This window comes from Rana temporaria, chromosome 8 (genome assembly GCF_905171775.1).
Source record: "Rana temporaria chromosome 8, aRanTem1.1, whole genome shotgun sequence".
Classification (NCBI taxonomy): Eukaryota; Metazoa; Chordata; class Amphibia; order Anura; family Ranidae; genus Rana; species Rana temporaria.
Window position 1 is genome coordinate 62,210,834 of NC_053496.1, and position 22,927 is coordinate 62,233,760.

General features: G+C 42.3%; 1 protein-coding gene across 2 annotated transcripts in view; it reads left to right on the top strand.

Moving 5' to 3' along the window:
* Positions 1-22,927, top strand: part of SEMA4G (semaphorin 4G) — a 273,488-nt gene that overhangs the window by 80,331 nt on the left and 170,230 nt on the right. The window contains exon 1 of one of the 2 annotated variants that reach the window (XM_040361901.1): positions 13,172-13,404. The exons of the other annotated variant lie outside the window; for it this stretch is intronic. The gene's annotated coding sequence lies outside the window, so the exon portion shown is untranslated. Of the gene's footprint in view, positions 1-13,171; positions 13,405-22,927 lie in introns of those variants that run through there. 2 annotated transcript variants of the gene reach the window in all.

A 22,927-nucleotide genomic window follows, 5' to 3' on the forward strand; every position in this document is an offset into this window, starting at 1 on the left:
GCTCGCGCTACTATGCCGAATTTTATGCTAAAAAGTTGTTCTGCAGGGTGAAACACTGCTTTAATATATTTTGAATTCATAGGCTGTATTATATACTTTTTAGCACATGACATGCATCAATAGCCTCATCTTTTTACTTAAAGCGGGAGTTCACCCATTTAAAAAAAAAAAAAAAATCTCCCCTTAGCTTCCTGCTCGTTCGGTCTAGGGGAATCGGCTATTTGTATTAAAATATGAGCAGTACTTACCCGTTTTCGAGCTGCATCTTCTTCCGTCGCTTCCGGGTATGGGTCTTCGGGAGCGGGTGTTCCTTCTTGATTGACATTCTTCCGAGAGGCTTCCGACGGACGCATCCATCGCGTCACTCGTAGCCGAAAGAAGCCGAACGTCGGTGCGGCTCTATACTGCGCCTGCGCACCGACGTTCGGCTTCTTTCGGAAAATCGTGACGCGATGGATGCGACCGTCGGAAGCCTCTCGGAAACCTGTCAATCAAGAAGGAACGCCCATTCCCGAAGCCCATACCCGGAAGCGACGGAGAGGATGCGTCTCGTAAACGGGTAAGTACTGCACATAGTTTAAAATAAATAGCCGATTCCCCTAGTAATAACGAGCAGGAAGCTAAGGGGGGAAAAGTGCCCTCTAAGGGTGAACCCCCTCTTTAAAGCGGGGGTTCACCCTTAGAGGGCACTTTTCCCCCTTAGATTCCTGCTCGTTATTACTAGGGGAATCGGCTATTTATTTTAAAATATGTGCAGTACTTACCCGTTTACGAGACGCATCCTCTCCGTCGCTTCCGGGTATGGGCTTCGGGAATGGGCGTTCCTTCTTGATTGACAGGTTTCCGAGAGGCTTCCGACGGTCGCATCCATCGCGTCACGATTTTCCGAAAGAAGCCGAACGTCGGTGCGCAGGCGCAGTATAGAGCCGCACCGACGTTCGGCTTCTTTCGGCTACGAGTGACGCGATGGATGCGACCGTCGGAAGCCTTTCGGAAGAATGTCAATCAAGAAGGAACGCCCGCTCCCGAAGACCCATACCCGGAAGCGACGGAAGAAGATGCAGCTCGAAAACGGGTAAGTACGGCTCATATTTTAATATAAATAGCCGATTCCCCTAGACCGAACGAGCAGGAAGCTAAGGGGAGATTTTTTTTTTTTTTTAAATGGGTGAACTCCTGCTTTAAAGCGGGGGTTCACCCTTAGAGGGCACTTTCCCCCTTAGATTCCTGCTCGTTTTTACTAGGGGAATCGGCTATTTATTTTAAAATATGTGCAGTACTTACCCGTTTACGAGATGCATCCTCTCCGTCGCTTCCGGGTATGGGCTTCGGGAATGGGCGTTCCTTCTTGATTGACAGGCTTCCGAGAGGCTTCCGACGGTCGCATCCATCGCGTCACGATTTTCCGAAAGAAGCCGAACATCTGTGCGCAGGCGCAGTATAGAGCCGCACCGACGTTCGGCTTCTTTCGGCTATGAGTGACGTGATGGATGCGACCGTCGGAAGCCTCTCGGAAGGCTGTCGCTCAAGAAGGAACGCCCGCTCCCGAAGACCCATACCCGGAAGCGACGGAAGAAGATGCAGCTCGAAAACGGGTAAGTACGGCTCATATTTTAATACAAATAGCCGATTCCCCTAGACCGAACGAGCAGGAAGCTAAGGGGAGAAAATTTATTTTTTTACAAATGGGTGAACTCCCGCTTTAAACTGTATTAAATGGGTTTGTGTGTGTTTTTTGCAATTAGTATGTCTACTTGGAGTTCAGTGTAATATTGTATGGTGCATATACATGCACATTTTTCCCTAGGGGATATTTAAAATACAAAATGAAATCGAGGACAACAAATAACAAAGATGCAGTGGGTTCCCATGTATCATTGCTCTTCAGCTTTGAGTAAAATGTAGCATTCCTAAAGCAAATGTAACACTTTGTATTAGCAAGGCATTAAAACAAGTGTGAACTGTCTACCACTGCTGACTTGTTTACACCAGCACTTTGTACAGGACCTGTGAAAGGATGCTACACTGTGCGTGTGAAACTGATCTAGATAGATTTATCTGGGAGATCTTTCTAAAAAGAATGCCCGTCTGTGACACCAGATAACATGTAGCAACACGAAAAGACTTTAAAAGCACAATAAAGTACAATTGAGAACTTTAAAGCATACTAACAACTAACGTCAGAAATGCCCCAGTATATCTGTTACGCTCTGTATTTTTCTAGTAATTTAGAGCATGCTGTCCTGTTTTTCATGCTTGATATTTTGAATGTTTTGTAAATGACAGATCCTTACAAAATATCCCATAAACCCATAATTATTCACAATAGAAAATGAAAATAAAAAAAACATATCAAATGTTTAAACTTCTATTTTAGAGAGGATGTTGTGTAAGGCTGGCCATACAGTATACAATTTTCTTGTACAATTTCTGTACAATATCATTTTGATTTGCCTTTTGCCATGTAGTGCAAGGGCCTGCCTGATTGGATAAAAATTTAAAGTGTCGTTGAGGTTTTACCTCATATTATATTATATGGTTCTTGGTAAATCTAAAGGAAAATAGTACAAGAGAATTTTATAATGTATGGCCAGTTCAACTGTGTCACAGGTTTCTGTGTTGGCCTCATTCTTTGATAAAGAGCCTGCATCTTACTGATTAAAATGTTTGTGTTCGATTAATCGATTTGTTTTTAATCGATTAATTTACTAATTTCGATTAATTATAATGCACATACAGATCCAACTACTTTTAGCTGATCTCCTTGCAGGCTGATTCCCAGTGCAGCTACCAACCACTGGAAAAATGGATAGTAGGATACACAAAACGCACAAAGGCAGCGCTCGATGGGAATAGCATTAAAACTTGTATAGTCTTCAAGTAGGTAACAAGATAAATATTGCACTGGAGATAAAATCGATGTAGCTACATAAACTGTAAAAATGGTGTGAGTAATACCAAATCGTAGCAAAAGCAGTCATAAAAACATGTAGCCAAGTATGATACTGGTATAAAAATGTGTACAACAATGCCACTGCTGAATCCAGATGAGGAGAGGTTAACATCAGTCCGTTGGCATGTAGATGTCCTGTGAAGGGAACTATCACAACTCCCAGTGGATGGTTGTAGAATCCCAGGTTGATAGAGGGAAGTGTAACAGCCCTTGCGTGTGGCAGATAGTAAGGTCCCGCCGGCATGCAGATATGAAGGCACAGCAAAGGAGCCCTTCAGATTGACTCGGCAAGCCCCACCGGTGTCGTCACCGGATCTCCGACGGAACTCCCTGAAGGCCCGGAAGCCGGCGGAGAGGTGAGTACCAATCAAAATAATTGTAATCGATCAAAAAAATTTAAGATTAATTGATGAATTAATAGTTAATTTCCACAGCCCTATATATATATATATATATATATATATATATATATATATATATATATATATATATATATATATATATATATATATATATATATATATATGTGTGTGTGTGTGTGTGTTGCACATTGTTATGCTCACAAATACCCTGGCAGATTTATGATTTCTTGCCCGTTTTTTCATAGAATATGAATAACACAAAAACATTTCTTTCACTCATGGTTAGTGTTTGGCTGAAGCCATTTATTATTAATCAACTGTGTTTACTCTCTTTAAATCCATAATGACAACAGAAACTACCCAAATGACCCTGATCTTAAGTTTACATACCCTGGTGATTTTGGCCTGATAACAAGCACACAAGTTGACACAAAGGGGTTTGAATGGCTATTAAAGGTAACCATCCTCAACTGTGATCTGTGTGTGTGTGTAAAAGGTCAATGAGTTTCTGGATTCCTGACAGACCCAGTGTTGCACTGATGTTTCTGGATTCTGAGTCATGGGAAAAGAATTGTCAAAGATCTGCGGCCTGCGGGAAAAGATAGTTGAACTGTATAAAACGGGAAAGGGATATAAAAAGTTATCCAAGGAATTAAGAATGACAATCAGCAGTGTTCAAACTCTAATCAAGAAGTGGAAAATGAGGGGTTCTGTTGAAACCAAACCACGGACAGGTAGACCAATTAAAATTTCAACCACAACTGCCAGAAAAATTGTTCGGAATGCAAAGAAAAACCCACAAATAACTTGAGATGAAATAAAGGACTCTCTGGTGTTTCAAGATGCACAATAAGGGGGCACATGAAGAAAGATGGGCTGCATGGTCCAGTTGCCATAAGAAAGTAATTACTACGCAAATGTCAGAAAGTATCCCGCTTACAATACGCCAAACAGCACAGAGACGAGCCTCAAACCTTATGGCACAAAGTCGTTTGGAGTGATGAGACCAAAATTGTGCTTTTTGGCCACAACCATAAACACTACATTTGGAGAGGAGTCAACAAGGCCTATGATGAAAGGTACACCATTCCTACTGTGAAACACGGAGGTGGATCGCTGATGTTTTGGCGATGTGTGAGCTACAAAGGCACAGGATATTTGAACAAGATTGATGGCAAGAGAATGCAGTATGTTATCAAAAAATACTGGAGAAACATTTCCATTCATCAGCCAGGAAGCTGTGCATGGGAAGTACTTGGATATTCCAACATGACAATGGTCCTAAACACAAGGCCAAGTCGACCTGTCATTGGCTACAGCAGAATAAAGTGAAGGTTCTGGAGTGGCTATCTCAGTCTCCTGACCTCAGTATCATTGAGCCATTCTGGGGAGATCTTAAACATGCAGTTCATGCAAGACAGCCCAAGAATTTCCAGGAACTGGAGGCTTTTTGCCAAGCGAAATGGGCAGCTTTACCATCTGAGAAGATAAAGAGCCTCATCCACAAATACCACAAAAGACTTTAAGCTGTCATTGATGTTAAAGGGGGTAATACACCGTATTAAGAACTGGGGTATGTAAACTTTTGATCTGGGTCATTTGCGTAGTTTCTGTTGCCAATTATGATTTAACCTCTTGACCACTGGGCACTTAAACCCCCTTCCTAACCAGACCAATTTTCAGCTTTTTGTGCTCACAATTTGAATGACAATTACTCAGTCATACAACATTGTACCCGTCTGAAATTTTTGTCCTTTTTTCCCCACAAATAGAGCTTTCTTTTGGTGGGATTTGATCACCTCTGGGTTTTTTATTGTTTGCGCTATAAAAGAAAAAACACTGAAAATTCTGTAAAAAAAAAAAAAAAAATCTTGTTTGTCATATTAGCGGGTATTGCAGCGTATGGGGGGGTTATTGCAGCGTATGGGGGGGTTATTGCAGAGTGTATTGCACAGGGAGGGATGAATGGCTGGATCTGTGACTGCATTTGTCACAGATCCAGCCACAGCAGCTGCTGCTGCTTCTGCTCTCCCCCCCTCTCCTCACACTGTACCGATCGGTACAGAGAGGAGAGGGAGGAACCGGCGTCATTACATGACGCCGGTTTGTTTACAAGTGATCGCTCAGTCATTTGACGGAGCGATCACGTGGTAAACGGCCGCTATCAGCGGCAATTTACTGCGATCTGTGATGCGCCGGGTCTTCTAGACCCGGCGCTCACAGATGATTCCGGGAGCGCGCGGTGGTAAAGAGGTTAAAAAGTGTAAACCCAGTGGATTGATAATAAATGGCTTCGGCCAAACACTAACCATGCGCGAAAGAAAAGTTTTTGTGTTATCATTCATATTCTCTGAAAAATGGCCAAGAAATAAATAAATTCTGCCAGGGTATGTAAACTTATGAGCACAAATATATAATTTTTTAATTATTATATACATTTCTTACATTATACCTATGAGATGTGTTCTAACCACATAGCATATTTAGATATAAAGATCACCAAACACACCTAACAAACAGTTCTTAGGATATGATTTATTGGGGAGACTCAATGCCAAGGAGAATAAAAGTAATAACCTCCATCCAGAAGCTAGACTAAGGGACATGTCCAGACCCTATCGGCAGTAGGACAAAGGCCCATTTTGTGTAACCAGGCTGGCTGTAATTGAATGTCTTCAGCTGGACTATCTTGTCTTTGGAAGACATTACCAAGCTTTTATACCGATCCTCAAATTCTGACCAATGGGGGCAGGAAGTTGAACATCCAACGAAGACTATCTACTTTGAGCAGTTCAAAACCTGGATTTGGAGTCTGCCATAAGTAGTAAGAGTAATTATACAAAAATCAACTTTAGTGGCATCCAGCTTCTTCAATATTTTCTCAGCAGGCATATTCAAAATCGGGTTACTGATAACAAATTGTTCTTGGGCAGCAAGGCAGAGTTTTTAGTAATAAAATAAAGATGGGCAGGAGAATAAATTCCTACTATATATGCAGAAAGGACTTGAAGCCCTGAGGGGTATATAGGCGACACAGGAACTTTAAATTGGAATTTTAACCAAATTCTAACTAAGCCTAAATATTCTCTCATCTGTATTCTAATACTAGTCTATTTCCCCAGTAAAAGAAAAAGATGTCCATACTTATACTGAAGCTGTCTCCAGTCTGGAGGAGTGGCAGTGGCTGCAGAGCCTGTGCAATGACATCACCCATAGGCGTTCTATGCAATATATTACATTCTGGATGAATGGGCACAGCAGACAGTAGCATTCTCAGTTTGGGAGGATGGAAGGTAGTGTTAAATGTATTGGCAGACTTGATTACACTAACAAATTGAAGCCGGACCCCAGACCCCCTAAACACACTTTATAATCATTTACAGCCGTTTCAAAAATGTTTTTCTCTTTTTGAGATAAAGGTTTTGCATGTAAATAAAACTTGATCATTTTAATCACTTCTGTCATTGTTAAAGTGGTTGTAAAGGCTCAGGTTTATTTTTTACCTTCTAGGCATGAAGGTAAAAAACTTTATCTTTGCAGCAGCCCCCCCCAGCCAGTGAGCCAATAGGAAGAGAGCAGGGGCGGGGCTGAGCTACAGCTCTTTGTGAATGAACACACAGAACGGCTCAGGGAGAGGGCCTGCTTGGGTGCCTCCACTGCAAGCTGCTTGATCTGGGGGCTCTCAGCAGGAAGGAGGAGCCAGGAGCGCTGGCATGGGACTGGAGAGGATGAGGATTGGGGCTGCTCTGTGCAAAACCACCTCGCAGAGCAGGTAAGTATGGTATGTTGTTTTTTCTTAAGAAATAATTGCCTTTAAAGCGGTAGTAAAGTGCCAGAAAAAGCAATGGGCCCCCATGCAGGTTTAAGTCCTAATGTACTAAGATGTACTCTCTGGCATGGAGCTCTGAAGGTCCGGCATGATATGCAATCCCTTCGTAGCGCATTCGCCGGTAACGTCACTGTGCAAGTTTAGGAGATCTTCACTGTAACCTATAGGCAAGCCTTACTGTAGGTTCGAAAGTGGAGTTTAATTCCACTTTAATATCACTTTAAGTGGTTTGTCTCATCCCTGTAAACTAATATATTCTGCTGGAGAGCTTGAGAAAAACAGACTTGCTGGCTGGATCACCAGATAAATTGTTTGCTTTTGGGCTTAATATTGCTTTAAGGTCCCTGGTGTTTAGTACATTAATAGCTTACGTGCTTAGTAAAACCATTGGGCCTTAATATTGTCTCCTTGATGTCACTGGTCTCTAGTGCATGGAGTAAATAATGTGAACAGCAGCCCTGCTTACAATTATTCTGCATAAGGGTTATGCAAAGTGCAAGCGGTTTGGTTGTAAAATATCAGCTAACCGCAGCAAGCTGTGCTGCATGCAGTAATGTGACGTGTACGGTGTTGTTGATATGCAGTGTTACAATGATTTCCTGGAGAGCTCTTTATTTCCATGAGCAATACGCTAAATACGTGCCAGTTTTGTAGAAAGATCTCCTGTATGTAAAGACATTACCTGACGTGCGCCATTATTCAGGAGTAATCTCCGCGGCACTTATTTATAATTCCAGCTGAGCCACAATGTATGAATGAATTTCAGGGCAGAAAGAAAATACATTATTTGAAATTTTTGTTAATCTTTTATTTTAATAATCAAACCCACTACAAAATTGAGGCAGCTTGGGGAATAAAGAAATACCTTAAAACGTCATTAACATCAATTATACAGGGGTAGTGATAAGTATTTATACACATGGAGCAATTAGTGCAAGTCTAATGCCGCGTACAGACTATCAGAAATTCCGACAACAAAACCGTGGATTTTTTTCCGATGGATGTTGGCTCAAACTTGTCTTGCATACACACGATCGCACAAATGTTGTCAGAAATCCTGATCGCCAAGAATGCGGTCACGTACAACACGTACGACGGCACTATTAAAGGGATGTTTAATACCAAGTGCGCCACCCTTTGGGCTCCATTTGCTAATGTCGTGTTAGTAGAAGTTTGGTGAGAGACGATTTGCGCTTTTCAGCCTTGTGCGTTACAGCGTGACGAATGTGCCATCTCCATTACGAACGCTAGTTTTACCAGATGGAGTGCTTCCGTCTCGTACTTGATTCAGAGCATGCATGGAATTTTGTGCATCGGAATTGTCTACACATTACGAGAACGGATTTTGTTGTCGGAAAATTTGAGAACTAGCTCTTAAATTTTTGTTGAAATTCCGACAGAAAATGACAGATGGAGCATACACGCGGTTGGAATTTCCGACAACAAGCACCCATCTAACGTTTGTTGGAAATTCCGAGCAAGTGTACACAGCATTACAGCAGAAGATTGAGAATAGTGAGAGACTTGTAAAGCGCAACACATGAGGAACTGAATCGCCTCTGGGCGCTGTATCCATTTCATGGGTAAGGAACCCCTTGACCTCAGAAGAGATGGGTTTTAATCTTTCTCCTGAAGGCCAAGTGGTCCGACTCCAGTCGGATGGTGGTTGGTAGTGCATTCCACAGGTGGGGTCCCTGGACTGCAAATAGTATTGGCATACTATTTTTAACCATCAGTCCAAGATCGGTATTCAGCTCCAACTGTGAAAAGGAGAATCGCCATGTGGTGGTCAACCTGCAGCCTCCTAGAAAGTACATTTGTTGGTAATGGGGTATTTCTGTTCTTATTTTTCTATTTTTTTTTTTTAGGACCCATATACAGTATTTTGGGGTTGTAAAGGTTTGTTTTTTATTTTCTAAATTGGTTCCTTTAAGCTAGTGCATTGTTGGTTCACTTACCCTTTCCTTCGATTTCCCTTCTAAATGTTTTTTTCTTTGTCTGAATCTATCACTTCCTGTTCCTCCTCAGTAAGCTGTTCTGGCTGACTAAACACCGCTCAGATGATGGTGTGAAGATTACTGAGGAGAAACAGGAAGTGAGAAATTCACACAGAAAATAATCATTTAGAAGGGAAATTGAAGGAAAGGGTAAGTGAACCAACAATGCACTAGCTTAAAGGAACCTATTTAGAAAATAAACCTTTACAACCCCTTGAATGTTTAGTTGGGCCCTTAAAAACCAACAACTGATTGATCAGTTCCCCAAGAAAGTACACAGATTTGTTTACCCTATTTTGCCTTCCTCTGGATCAACTGTGGGTATGGAGTTGGGTGAATGGGATTGTATTGTGTTTTTTATTTTGTTTGTTTATTTATTTTTTTAGTGGTTGAACTGGATGGACTTGTGTCTTTTTTCAACCTGACTAACTATATAACTATTTTAAGCAAATCACAAAAAACAAGTTTAAAGAGGAGTTCCACCCAAATTTGGAACTTCCGCTTATCCCACTCCTCACCCCCTTACATGCCACATTTGGCATGTAATTTTTTTGGGGGGGAGTGGGGGCTTCAGGAAGAGTGGGACTTCCTGTCCCACTTCCTCCTTCCTGTAGGCGATTAAGCTTAATCACCTACAGGAAGGGGCTGCTGTAGGCGATCGCCTAGGACACGTCACAGGTCCTAGGCGATCTCCTGGCCAATTACACGGCGCAGCGCCGGGCGTGCATGCGCAGTGCCGCTCGCTCATGCGCAGTGGGTGCCTGGCCGTGAAGCCGAAAGCTGTCACGGCCGGGTGCCCACAGTGACAATGAAGACGCCGGCCGGGGAGGGGGGGAGAGGAGCGGACCCCCGGCTGGCACGTCGCTGGAACGCTGGAGCAGGTAAGTGTCTGTTTATTAAAAGCCAGCAGCTACACTTTTTGTAGCTGCTGACTTTTAATAAACATACAAATTGGCTGGAACTCCCCTTTAAGAACAAGCTAACCCGAGATGTGTTCCCTATAGCAAGGTATAGATAGATCCAAGAAGCCAGTGCTATAAAGAGTAATGCTACGGTGATGACACAAAAATATAATGTATAAAATTGCTGTAAACTAGTCATATTGTAACTTAGGCTTAATGTACGCGGATGTTTTGCAACATCCCTGAACGATTTATTTTGACAGTTTAAACAACATTTAAAAATGACAGTTTTTCAACATTTACATGTCGCGTTTAGCCGCATTTGCATTCAGAAGCTTTTTTTTTTTTTAAACAGTCAAACCTTTTAAACGCCTGTAAACGAAACACGGCTAAACACTTGCACGCGTTTACAAGCTTTTACAGGCGGTTGGGGTTTCTGAACATCTGTCCTAAACGCTTATATTTTTTGCTTTCTAAAAAGTTTTTCTAAACTCAACTGCCTAAAAACGACTATCAACGACCCTGTGTACATGTACTGGTGAGATAACATAGAGGAGGGTTCAGGGGCAGCTGAAAAAAACTCCCAACTGCTCCTAAACATCCGTTTACCACATGTACATGAGGCCTTAAAGGGGTTGTAAAGGTACATTTCTCTTCCGTTCATAGACGGACACAGCATCCTTTGACAGTAAGGGAAGCCAATATAACCCTACTGTCAAAGGATGCTGTGTCCGTCTATGAACTCAGAGAAATGGATTTTACGGTGAGTACAAAAATCCTATTTTTTCCTAAATAGCTTCCTTTACCTTAGTGCAGTCCTCCTTCACTTACCTCATCCTTCCATTTTGCTTTTAAATGTCCTAATTTCTTCTGAGAAATCCTCACTTCCTGTTCTTCTGTCTGTAACTCCAATGCAAGGCTTTCTTCCTGGTGTGGAGTATCGTGCTCGCCCCCTCCCTTGGACAACAGAAGAGTCAGGACGCCCACTAACACACAGCTCCTTTCTCTATCTGCAACGTAGAGAGCGTCCTGACTCTCCCGTAGGCAAAGGGGAGGGGGCGAGCACGACACTCCACACCAGGGAGAAAGCCTTGCATTACTGTGTGGAGTTAGACAGAAGAACAGGAAGTGAGGATTTCTCAGAAGAAATAAGGACATTTAAAAGCAGAATGGAAGGATGAGGTAAGTGAAGGAGGACTGCACTATGGTAAAGGAAGCCATTTAGGAAAGAAAATTGTACCTTTACAACCCCTTTAATGTTAATAAAAATCACCCTTCCTTTTCAATTTTCTGTACGGCCCCACCCCCTGCTCCCATGTCTCTGGATTTGATTGACAGCAGCATGAGCCAATGTGGAGGGACAGAGAGCAGCACCACTGTTCTAGGGCACGGCGCTAGATCGAGAGATCGGGCTCAGGTAAGAATTTAAGGGGGGGCTGCATCTAATAGGATTTTTACCTTTATGCTGAGAATGCATTGAGGTAAAAAAAAAAAAAACTTTAGCCTTTACAACCACTTTAAAGGGCATGTCCACATTTAATCCTCTGATAAAAAGCTGTGAAAGGGTAACCTTTAACAGGTTGTCTGCCATGTGACAGATGGGAAGTTTATAGACTTGTTCAGTGTACAAAAATTATAAGCGTAAAGAGATCACCTACTTGACATTTTAATTTCAAAGCGGCATACTCGGTTTTGAAGTTTGCTGAGCATGGCAGGAATTCAGATGAACAGTGCTCCATATGGCTCTCAAAGCTGCGTGTTCATCATTCGGCTTGATGGTTCCAGTCCCTTTTTCTAAAAGAACTATCCTGGGTCTGTGGCCCGAGTCCATCCCACATCTCTGGGGTCTCCTGCCGCAATTCTGGCTAATCTCCACCTTGGACCTTGCTCTTCTTCACCGTAATGGGGTCAATTTTTTTTTTCGATTTGCATTCTCTACATCCAGAACATTACATGTAGAGAAAACACATTGGGGCAGGGAGAATGGTAGTTATTTGCATGTACCATTTCGGTGCTGTTAAAATGGAAATCCTGTATCTTTACCTCCCTGTAGATGTACAATACTCTGGGCTTGTATATTACTGAAGATGAAAAGGTCACTGCAGCAGTCTTAAGCCTGGCACACACGATCGGATTTTCTGTGGACAAAGCGTAGGACTTTTGTCCGAAGGGCTTGGCCGTGATCTTGTATTGCATGCAAATGGAAAAGAATTGTCATCCAACAAACAGGAAACAACGTAGGCTTTTAAGCTCTTTAGTGCCACCCTTTGGACAACTTCTGCTAATGTTGTCTTATGGTTAGCATTGCTTCTGAGCATGCGTGTTTGTACTTTGGATTTTTTGCCGGTGGACTTGTGTACACACGATCGGATAATCTGACATCACACATTTGTTGGACAATTTTAAAGCATGCTATCCAACATTTGTTGTCAGAAAATCCAACAACAATTGTGCAATGGAGCATACGAACGGTCGGATTTTCCGACAAAACCCTGCCATCAAACATTTGTTATCAGAAAATCCGATCGTGTGTACGAGGCTTAAGGTTTGCACCAATCACATGTGTGCAAATAAGTTTTCTTGGGACGTTCCATATACAAACATCGGGGTTGATTTACTTCCAAGTGCACAGTGCACTTTCCTATAGTAAATTAACCCTACATTCTAACCACTACAAGACGACACTACGTGTATATATACATTGAAGTAGTTTACCGGGGTTATGGCTAAAGCTATCAGCCATAGGCCCGGTATCTTTTTCTTCAGAAGGAGACTTGCCTTCTCATTAAAGCATTCCGAGTGTGATCCAAAATGTGTGGTTTTCCTCTTTCTGTGTTTAGAAGTTCTGCAAATCATACACTTTTCACAACTGAAGAATCACACTCGATCTAAAAACATACAGGTCTTTTTAGGCAGGTCCACTAGATTATGGGCTAATTTTAGACATAGGGTGGGGGATTTGGTATAGATGAACTGGGGTCTATCAGGCAGTATTTTTCGTAATTCAACATCTTTTAATACAGAACATTGCTCTCTGATGATTTTCTCCATATGTTTATACTGGTGGGTGAAGCATAAGGTGACTCCTAAGTCCTTTCTTCTAGTATCCTTTTTACACAAGTCCTCTCTATTCACGTCTCCTACCATTCTTTTGTTTTTCTCTAGATCTTTGGAATTATACAATTTTTCACAAAACCTCTCTATTTAGATATCTGCCTGCGCATCATTATCTTCTCTTTTTGTTACAATTTCGTCTTACTCTCATCATTTGGCTTTTGGGGATGGCTCCTAGCCATCTGGGGTGATGACAACTTCCCAGTGGGATATACCCATTCTATCAACTTCTTTCAAATAAGTTTTGGTAAGTGACTGGCCGTTTTCTTTATATAGGACAAGGTCCAAAAAATGAATACTTTCTAAACCAAAAGTTGCCGATAATGAGATACCATACCGGTTGTTGCCAATATCCCCAAGAAATTGGAGAGCACAAGAGCACTTTATTATATTGATACAATATTTGCCTCCTAATTTATTTAGTGGATTTTTTTTTTTTTACTTTTTATCTTATTTTGTATTGTTGCAAGCTCTGTACTTTTCTATTTTTTTTATAAAAAATTGCAAGGATATCTATTCTATTCCTTCTGTGGAGTACAGTAATATCGCGTACACACGATCGGTTCGTCTGATGAAAATGGTCCGATGGACCGTTTTCATCAGACGAACCGATCGTGTGTGGGTCCCATCGTTTTTTATTCTCATCAGTGAAAAAACTTAACGTGTTTTAAAATTATCTGATGGTTAAAAAAACGATTGTCTGTGGGGAAATCCATCGGTTAAAAATCCACGCATGCTCAGAATCAAGTTGACGCATGCTTGGAAGCATTGAACTTCATTTTTCTCAGCACGCCGTTGTATTTTACGTCACCGCGTTGGACTCGATCGGAATTTTAACCGATAGTGTATAGGCAAGACTGATGAAAGTCAGCTTCATCGGATATCTGATGAACAAATCCATCGGTCTGTTTTCATCGGATGAGCCGATCGTGTGTACAGGGCATACAACCTTGGTATGAGAGTAACTTGGTTTGAGAGCATTTTGCAAGATGAGCAAAATGGTTTAATAAATTTTGCCTTGATATACAAGCGATGTCTTGATACAAGAGTAGCATCATGTCCCAACTAAGTAGAAAAGAGAAGAGAGGAGCCTCCCAGTGTAGCAATATGGTTACATTTAATGAAGGTACAAAATGTAGCAACTTATTGCTACACTTAGATGTGCCTCTCTTCTCTTTTATACTCTGTAAAAAAAATGCTTTATTTAAGTGCTTTGGATTACAAGCATGTTTCTGGGACGCATTATTCTCGCAAACCAAGGTTTTACTGTATAATGTTTGGGGATTCTAGGTACCGTATTTGTCGCCCTATTATGCGCTCCGGCGTATAGCGCACACCCCTAATGTAGCCCTGAAATTCCTGGAAAAAAAATGTTTTATACTTAGTTTTGGTGTCTTGCAAGGGTGTCCATCGGCGGCCTTGTCCGGTCTGGCGTCCTTCTGCGGCCATCGTGGTGTCCGTGTTGTCCTCCCACACTGTCTCCGAGTTAAAACCCCGCTTCCCGCACTGTTTGAACCACTCCGCCGACATATACCGAGCGCAGTACACTCGGGTATACTCGGACAGGCTCGGCTCCTCTTGCGTAAAGGACGTACAGGACGTGACCGCGAGAGGAGCCGAGCCTGCCCGAGTGTACTGCGCTCGGTATATGTCGGCGCAGTGGTTCAAACACAGTGCGGGAAGCGAGTATCGGCGTATATATCGCGCACCCACGATTTTGCCCTGATTTTCAGGGCAAAAAGTGCGCGTATACGCCGATAAATACGGTAATTTTCTAGCAAAAAATACTGATTTCATCTTGTAAACAAAGTGCCAGAAAAAACTTGATCTTAAAGTGGTTAAAACTACAAGGATGCAACGTTTTGAAAAAAAGTTTTGTTTAGTTTTAGAAAGTTACATATTGAGATTTTTTGCCCAGCAATAAATATGTTCGTGTACTGGTGGGATGGGGGATGAAATGAAACGGCGGGTCCCATTTTCCGTTTCAAATATTTTATTGAATTTTATAATTATCAACAAAATTATATTAAGAGTATATACAATCATATACTAGAAATAGATATTCCATTAACAGAACATGTACAATAGTATAGTAGAAAAAGGTGTAATCATTCAGAAAAGTAACTCTTGTAAATGTAAATGAAAATAGATAGCATAGCGGATTGTAGTATAAGATTATGTAGCATAAAGTGTCATAATCATAGCTTCATGGCAGCTATTTGAGTAATTGAGAAATGTATTTTGATTGAAATAATATAATATAATTATGTCATCTAGGAAGAGAATAGAATTGGCGGGTCTCATTTTCACATACTAATTCAATACAGTGACTTCAGTTTCAGCTTAGCCCCAGATCTGAAGGGATGAGTTCATTGCAGCCTTCTCAGGTGTTTTTTTTTACTTTGTGGCTGATTAACTTTATTGAAAATCTTTGGCTATAAGTGCTGTCTTTGGGTCTATCAGACCCAATTGGGTCTAGCAGCCAATCTTTAGACCCAAGGACTGTTGCATGAGAGGAGTAGTGATGTCTTACACCAGCCGTTGCTGGGGATTTTGGTGCCATCTGCAACGATGGATGGAAATGCAAGGGAATGCGGAGTATAAAGTGGTTATTGGGGGGCCCATTTATACAGACACAGGTGACCATGTCTCTTCAAATAGTCTTTTACCAAAGGATATTTTCCAGTTTTTCAATGCAAGCTTGTGATCAGCATAGAAAGTTTTTCGCCTCTTGAATCTTGTCACATGGTTCTGGGATCATTCATGGAGCATCTGCTGCCTCTGGCATTCCTTCGACTGTTTGTTTATATGTAGAGTATGTTCCTTGTAGGCTGACCAAACTGTACCTTCCAGCCATTTACAATTCAAAGCCAAAACAAAAATAAGCATGACTCTGTATATCTGCATATCTCAAGGGTTTTCCCTAGACTTAAACCGAAAATAAAACCCGCTTCTAGGCTGTGTTCACATCGAAGCGGTTCAAAGCAGTGTAATGCAATCTGTTATCTCAGGGATATCTTAAAATTGTAGGATTGTCCTATAAATTAGTTCTGACGATTATATCTGTGTGCGGCAGAGCGTTGAGTTAAATGCTGTCTGCATCAATTTTTTTGCAACAGTGTGCACTTTTGAAATAAATGGTAAACTGTACATGTACTGAGGTTTAGTGCAATATTACCAACAGCCAAGAGGAATTATTTTATTATTTTTAGGACAAAAGCATGCAGCAACACCACATGCCATAACTTGTTATAAAAAAAGAAAAGAAAGGCGCCTCTAAGTGCAGTATGCAAAATTTAATAAAGTGCACAAAGGATTAAAAGCACTTCCTAGATCGTTGCGTGTTAAAAAACATGATAAAATCAGGAGCCCTCATCTGTGGTATGTGTCCATCCTCGGCGTGGTGGTAGAGAGCAGTGTAAAGCCGTCCAGCAGCTGTAAAGCATTCTCGTACGTGTAGGAGACAGGAGGCAGCAGGTAAGCCTGTGTTCCGGGTTCACTGCGGGATACACGAGGATGATGCGGTCAGTGGGTAGAAAGGGGTGGTAACGCGTTTCGCAGCATGTGTGGCTCCTTCGTCAGACATCCGAGTTGCTTCTCCTCTACCCAAAGTGCTGCCAGAAGTGCCAACTCATTACTATCATCCCTCTGACCAGCTATCCACCTCCACCAGAGCGCCCTTATTTCCTCTCTTTTCCATAACTTGTTAAACGCCAAAAAATGCTTGCATTTTACAAAAGGTGTGAAAATCGAGCAGTTTCTGTATGTAAGGTAGCCACTTAAAGTGGATGTAAACCCACTCTCATCCATTGTAAACTACTGCCATAGTGCTGATCTATAAGGATATATATGCCTCCTGCATGTATCTTTACCTGTCAAATGTCTCCCCTCTGTCTGTTATAAGAACTGAAATACTGATTTCTATCATACAATCCTTGTGATGTTCCCTTCAGATCTAGAGCAATTGCAGTTACAGTGCACAGGCAATTTGCCTTTAGTAAATCAATCCCACTGTCTGCATCTTCTGATTCATCTCAGTGGGAAGCTGTGTAGAGTAGTAGCGGGTTTTTGTATGGCCCTTTGTATAAGCCCTTAAAACATTTTATTCAAATTGAAACATATACATGACTCTGTTCTGAGGTAAACTGCAAAAATAGAGAACTATAGACTTTCTCAGAGAGCAGCCAAGCCTTGTTCAATTTAAATTCTCACATCACTTAGGGCAGGTTCAGCCTCTCCTCTGGAAGATCCCCTGGTGGGCCTTTGCTCCATTGCTAACAAAAAAATGCATTTTAGGTAGGATTATGGACTGCAGGTGGGCAGTATTAATTTTAGTCATGTTTCCGGTGATCAATACTAAACTAAAAACTATGACAAAAATCAATTCCAATTTTCGTCAACAAACCAAAAATGTTATGCCTTGTACACACGATCGGTTTTCGTGACAGGAAAAGTGCGATGTGACGTTTTTGTCAGGAGAACCGACTGTGTTTATGTTCAATCACACTTTTTCTGTCAGTTTTCCTGCCAAGAAAAGATTGAGAGCAGGATCTCAATTTTCGTGACAGAAAAAAATCCTATTGCGAATCGCGTTCGTCTGTATGCATATACGACGCGCAAAAAAAAGTAAATTCTCAGAATTAAGTAGAAGAGCCAAACTGCTTATTGACCTTCATTGATCTTGGCTCGTCGTACGTGTTGTACGTCACTGCATTCTTGACGTTCGGAATTTTAGACAAGATTAGGTGACTGTGTGTAAAAGCTCTGGTGAACGGAGTGAACCACAACTGCAGTTAGCAAGGATTTCAATGCACCTCCCTATGTGAGAATTCAGTATTGGACCCCAGGCATCACTCCACGCAAACAGGAGTTTGGGGATTCTCTACATCTCTCTCTCGCATAAAGAAAGGCGTTGAGCTACTAAGGTTGGACGAATTACAGCATGCGATCAGAGCTTAGCGTTTTAAAATTATAGCATACACTTAAAGATTCCAATGCACTTCTATATGCAAGTGATTATCAGTACTGGACCCCAGGCGTCACTCTACGCAAACAGGAGTTTGCTGGTTTTCTACATCATATCACTTGAACATATAGAAATGCATTAGGCCACTAAGGGAGTTGGTATGAAATACCATCAACCCTTAGCATAGAAAAGTTAGAGCGAACATGTTCAGGACGTTAGGGCAAGGCCCATAAACAAATAACACTGATGTCAAGCACGTAGTAAATAGAAGTAGTATAGACACCTAATTGTTGCATACCAGAGGCAAATATAGCTCAGGTAATTTGAGTGTAAATAACCCTTTAAGATGTTCCTTAGGTGGAATATATGCAGCAGATCTTTCTGTAGAACTACAAGTGAAACAATTGCTACTTATCCGTTTTAAGGGCTTCAGTGTAGCAACACGGGATTCCGTAGTGTAGGGTGTTGTAAGGTTGGTGGTGTTCCTCTGTACCCGGGTTGGACTCTTGGGTGTGTGAAAGAACCTTTGATACGCATCAGATAAGGTTGTCCCCGGCAATGGCAGTCTGTTGCAGTTAACGTAGCGGCATTTAGCCCCCGTTCACACCTAGGCGTATATACGCCTGTAGTGCGACGCCGCTGCAGCCCCGAGATGCCAGAGGGATGATTTAACATGCACCTCTATGGAGATGGTTCACATCTCCACGCCGAACGCCTGCCGCCTGAAAAAGTCCCTAGCCTTTTTTTCAGGCGGCTTTCGGCGTTCGGCATAGGAGATGTGAACCATCTCCATAGAGGGGGTGAAGGCTGCATTCACAATCGCGGCGTTTTGACGCTGCAAATCGCGGTACAAAATGCCGCTATTTGTCGCCGCAATTTGCGGGACCAAACGCTGCGATTTTGTACGCCGAGGTGTGAATGCAGCCTAATGCAGAAGTTGCAGGCTCGTTAGAGTTGCAGCATGGGGAGTGATGGCACCATTGGTTGTAGCATGGCCGAGCTACGGCTTACAATAATAGAACGGTGTGCAGACAGCACACCGCTCTGTTTATAGCATAGAGGCAGGTGCAGTGCATAAGCACTGATTCAAAGAAAACCGCCGTAAGTTACGGTGCACTTCCGCGATCCACGGTGGAACGCACGCGGCACCGTATGCGCTCCATCCCGGAACGCATTATAACAGCGCGAGGAGCGCCTGTTACACCGTGTGTATGCAAGACAAATTTCAGCCGTTTTTCTGTTGGCAAAAAAAACACGGGTTTCCTGTCAGAAAAACTGATGGTGTGTACAGGGCATAAGGGAGGGATGCAGTTTACCCCTGTAAACAGCAAAAATGGAACTACAGACTTTCTCAACTAGAACGCATTGAAGCCTTGTTCAATCTAAAGCATTACTAACGTTTTTTTTGTTTAAAAATAAAACTTGTTATACAGTGGGACCTTGGATTATGAGCATAATCCATTCCAGCAGAATGCTTGTAATCCAAAGCAATCACATATCAAAGCAAGTTTCCCCATAGAAGTTAATGGAAACTAAGAGAATTCATTCCGCATTGACTTATATGGCATGCAATACCGCATTTGACCAGAGGTGGGGGGTGCGCCAGAGGGCCTCCTAAATACTCGGGACAGCTCGGCTGATGTCGGAAAGGTTCGGGAACTGATTGAGTCTTTCTGAACGGTAAACCAAGATTCCACTGTACTTACCTGCTCTGTGTAGTGGTTTTGCACAGAGCAGCCCAGATCCCCCTCCTCTCGGGTCCCTTGCCGTCACTCCTGGCCCCTTCCTCCTGCCAAGTGCCCCCACAGCAAGCACCTTGCTATGGGGGCACCCGAGCCAAGGTGCTGCTCTGTATGTCCAGTCAGACAGAGCCGCGCATCGGCACCGCTCCTGGCTCACTGACTTTGACAGCAGCGAGAGCCAATAGCGCTGCTACTGTTTCTGAGCCAATCAGGAGGGAGAGTCCTGGACAGCCAAGTTTTTTATGCAACATCGCTGGATCGAGATGGGGCTCTAGTAAGTATTACGGGGGCTGATGCACACAGAAGGTTTTTTATCTTTAAGATAAAAAAAACTTCTGCCTTTACAACAACTTGAAATTCTCATATCAATGAGGGCAAGCCCAGACTCTCCAGAACAACCTTTGGGCCCTTGCTCCATTGATTTTAGCTTGACATTTTGAGTACAATAAAAATAAAAATTCCCCAATAAACCAGTTGTTAAAATTCTTATTCCAGTACTTGAACAATACAGCCTTTAATGCTGATAACGTAGTGATGCTCCTCTGAGTGTTCTGTCCTCACAGGAGAGGAGGAGGAGAAGGAGGAGGAGGAAGGAGCAGGGTAGGGAGCTGTGTGTTTCTGCTGACGCACACAAATAGGGAGACACAATTCTATTCCTGCATGCTAGAATGCTGCAAGAGAAAAGAGCTGTCCGGAATCAGGAAACCTAGGGCAGTGATCGTGGCACAACTTAAACAGGAACATGGGCAAAGATCAAAAGATAAAGAAGCTGCATGTTCAGTAAGCAGGGTAGTTATAAATCAATGATTTGAAAAAAAATATATAACTGATTTATTTATTATTTTTATAGATTTTCCTTTTTTTTTTATCAAATGTTTTAATAAAATGGTTTTGGAGTGAAAATCGATCTAAATATATTTTTCTTTTCTTTTTTTATAATTCTTCATTTTATATATCTTTTTTTTCCTCTTTCCTTCCACAAACAAATAACAGGTACAGCTTTTACAATATCTTCACCATTATAACATTCATTGAAATCCTCACCTTAGCATCTCATAAACTCTATGTTACAGCCTCCTATTTTATTTCTAATCTCCTCTATACTGGCCAAGGTCCCCTCTCCTTCATGGCCCCACGATCTTCATCTACCATCCTCGGAGAGGTACCCTGAGCCCGAGGAAATATTAATCACCCGCCCTGAATCCTCCCTCCCCACCCCAAAAGAAAAAAAAAAAAATGCATCCGTTCAGCCCTGGTCTCTCCCCCTTCCCCCCCCTATAAGCTCCGCTCCCTATATTCTATGTATGGAGTCCAGATCCTCCAATAAATCTCCTCTCGTTCCTGTATTCCCATTGTGAGGTTTTCCATCATCTGTATCTCATTTATTCTGCTAAGCCATTGCAGTTTTGTTGGGGAGGCGGTACTCTTCCATAGGATTGGTATGCACGCCTTTGCAGCTGTTATCAAATGGCGTAATAGGGATTGTTTGTAGTTTTCCATTGATATGGGAATGTCGAGTAACAAGAATGCCGCAGGTCTGTCTCCAAGATTTGTCCCGGTAATTTCCAGGATTGTCTCCGAGACCATCTTCCAAAATTCTCTTATCGCCAGACATTCCCAGAATATGTGTACCATGGTGCCCTCCTCTTTCTGACATCTCCAGCAAACTTTAGACGTGTTGGGGAAAAACCGGTTCAGTATTGTTGGTGTCCTATACCACCTTGTCAAAACGTTATATCCCCCCTCCTAGATGCAATTGAGGCTTTATGTATAAATGAAAAGATCTTATTTTTCTGTGTGTCTGAGAGCTTGATACCCAGATCCCTTTCCCATGCCTGTATGAAAACAAGCTCTTGTGGCGCATTTGATTCGATCAGTAAAGTATACATGTATGATAGCATATGTCTCAATGGTTCTTTTTTTAGGCAAATTTCCTCAAATTTCAAGATGTATTATTCATTTAGTTTATTCAGCATGAAATGGAGCTTAGTTATATAGCATGAGGCTGTATATTCTGCAATAGTTATATTTTTGGTAAACTCATTCAATGAATCCAAGCTCTGCAAGCAGAGATAACATGCACTGCATTGATGCCTTTACACAATGTCACAGTAACCATGAGATCTAACAAAGTTCAGGAATATTCCTTTGACACATTTTTTAGCAAATCTATGTACGCTACAAACTGTATGATTGAATGGGTTCTGATATCGCTGTTTTACTAACTTGACAGCTTATTATTCTAAATGAGAAACCTTAATTTTATTTGCAAATATTAAATATTCTAACTACCAGCCAGAATAAGTCCTTACATTTAAAGAGCACCTGTCATTTCAGATCTATCATGCCGCCACGTCCCTCACTTAATGTCACTTCACCATCACCAGCCGTCCTATTAAAGTGAATGAGACTGTCGGTGAGTCAACAGCGGGTCAGAGGTGGAGCTGCTGTGGGACAGAAATGACAGTTGCTCTTTAAAATGTATCATTTAAATCGAGTTGATTTAAATCAAGCCTTTTTACTAGTGATTTAAATGGACTTGATTTAAATCAAATCCACCCTGTCAGTAAGTGATTAAACCAGCTGCTGAAAGTGCCTAAATTATTTTGTTCAGACTGAACATACATTTCTATACAGCGTTAGTATAAGCTTCACCTGTTTAACCTGTGACCTGTCACAGATAGGCCCCCTCCACACGGGGCGGATCCGTTTGCAGCGGTCCGCCATCTCAGCGGGAGATCTCTCCGTGGATCTCCGCTGAGCCGGCGGATGACAGGTCCCTCTCTGCTCACTGAACGGGGCGGGGCTTGTCGAGCGTCGCTGTCTTCTATGGAGAGATCGGACGAAAACTCGCAGCATGTCCGTTTTCATCAGATCTCACCCCATTCGATATGGATGGATGGCAACGTATCACCATCCGTCTGGATCGGATGTCAGCAGACATATCACCGCTGACATCCGACGCTCCATAGAGAAGCATGGACGCCCGCCGAAAAAACTATCGCACACACCGCTTTATTGGGGGCCCTCCTCCTTTTCTCTGGTGGGCCCCAGGTCTGCAG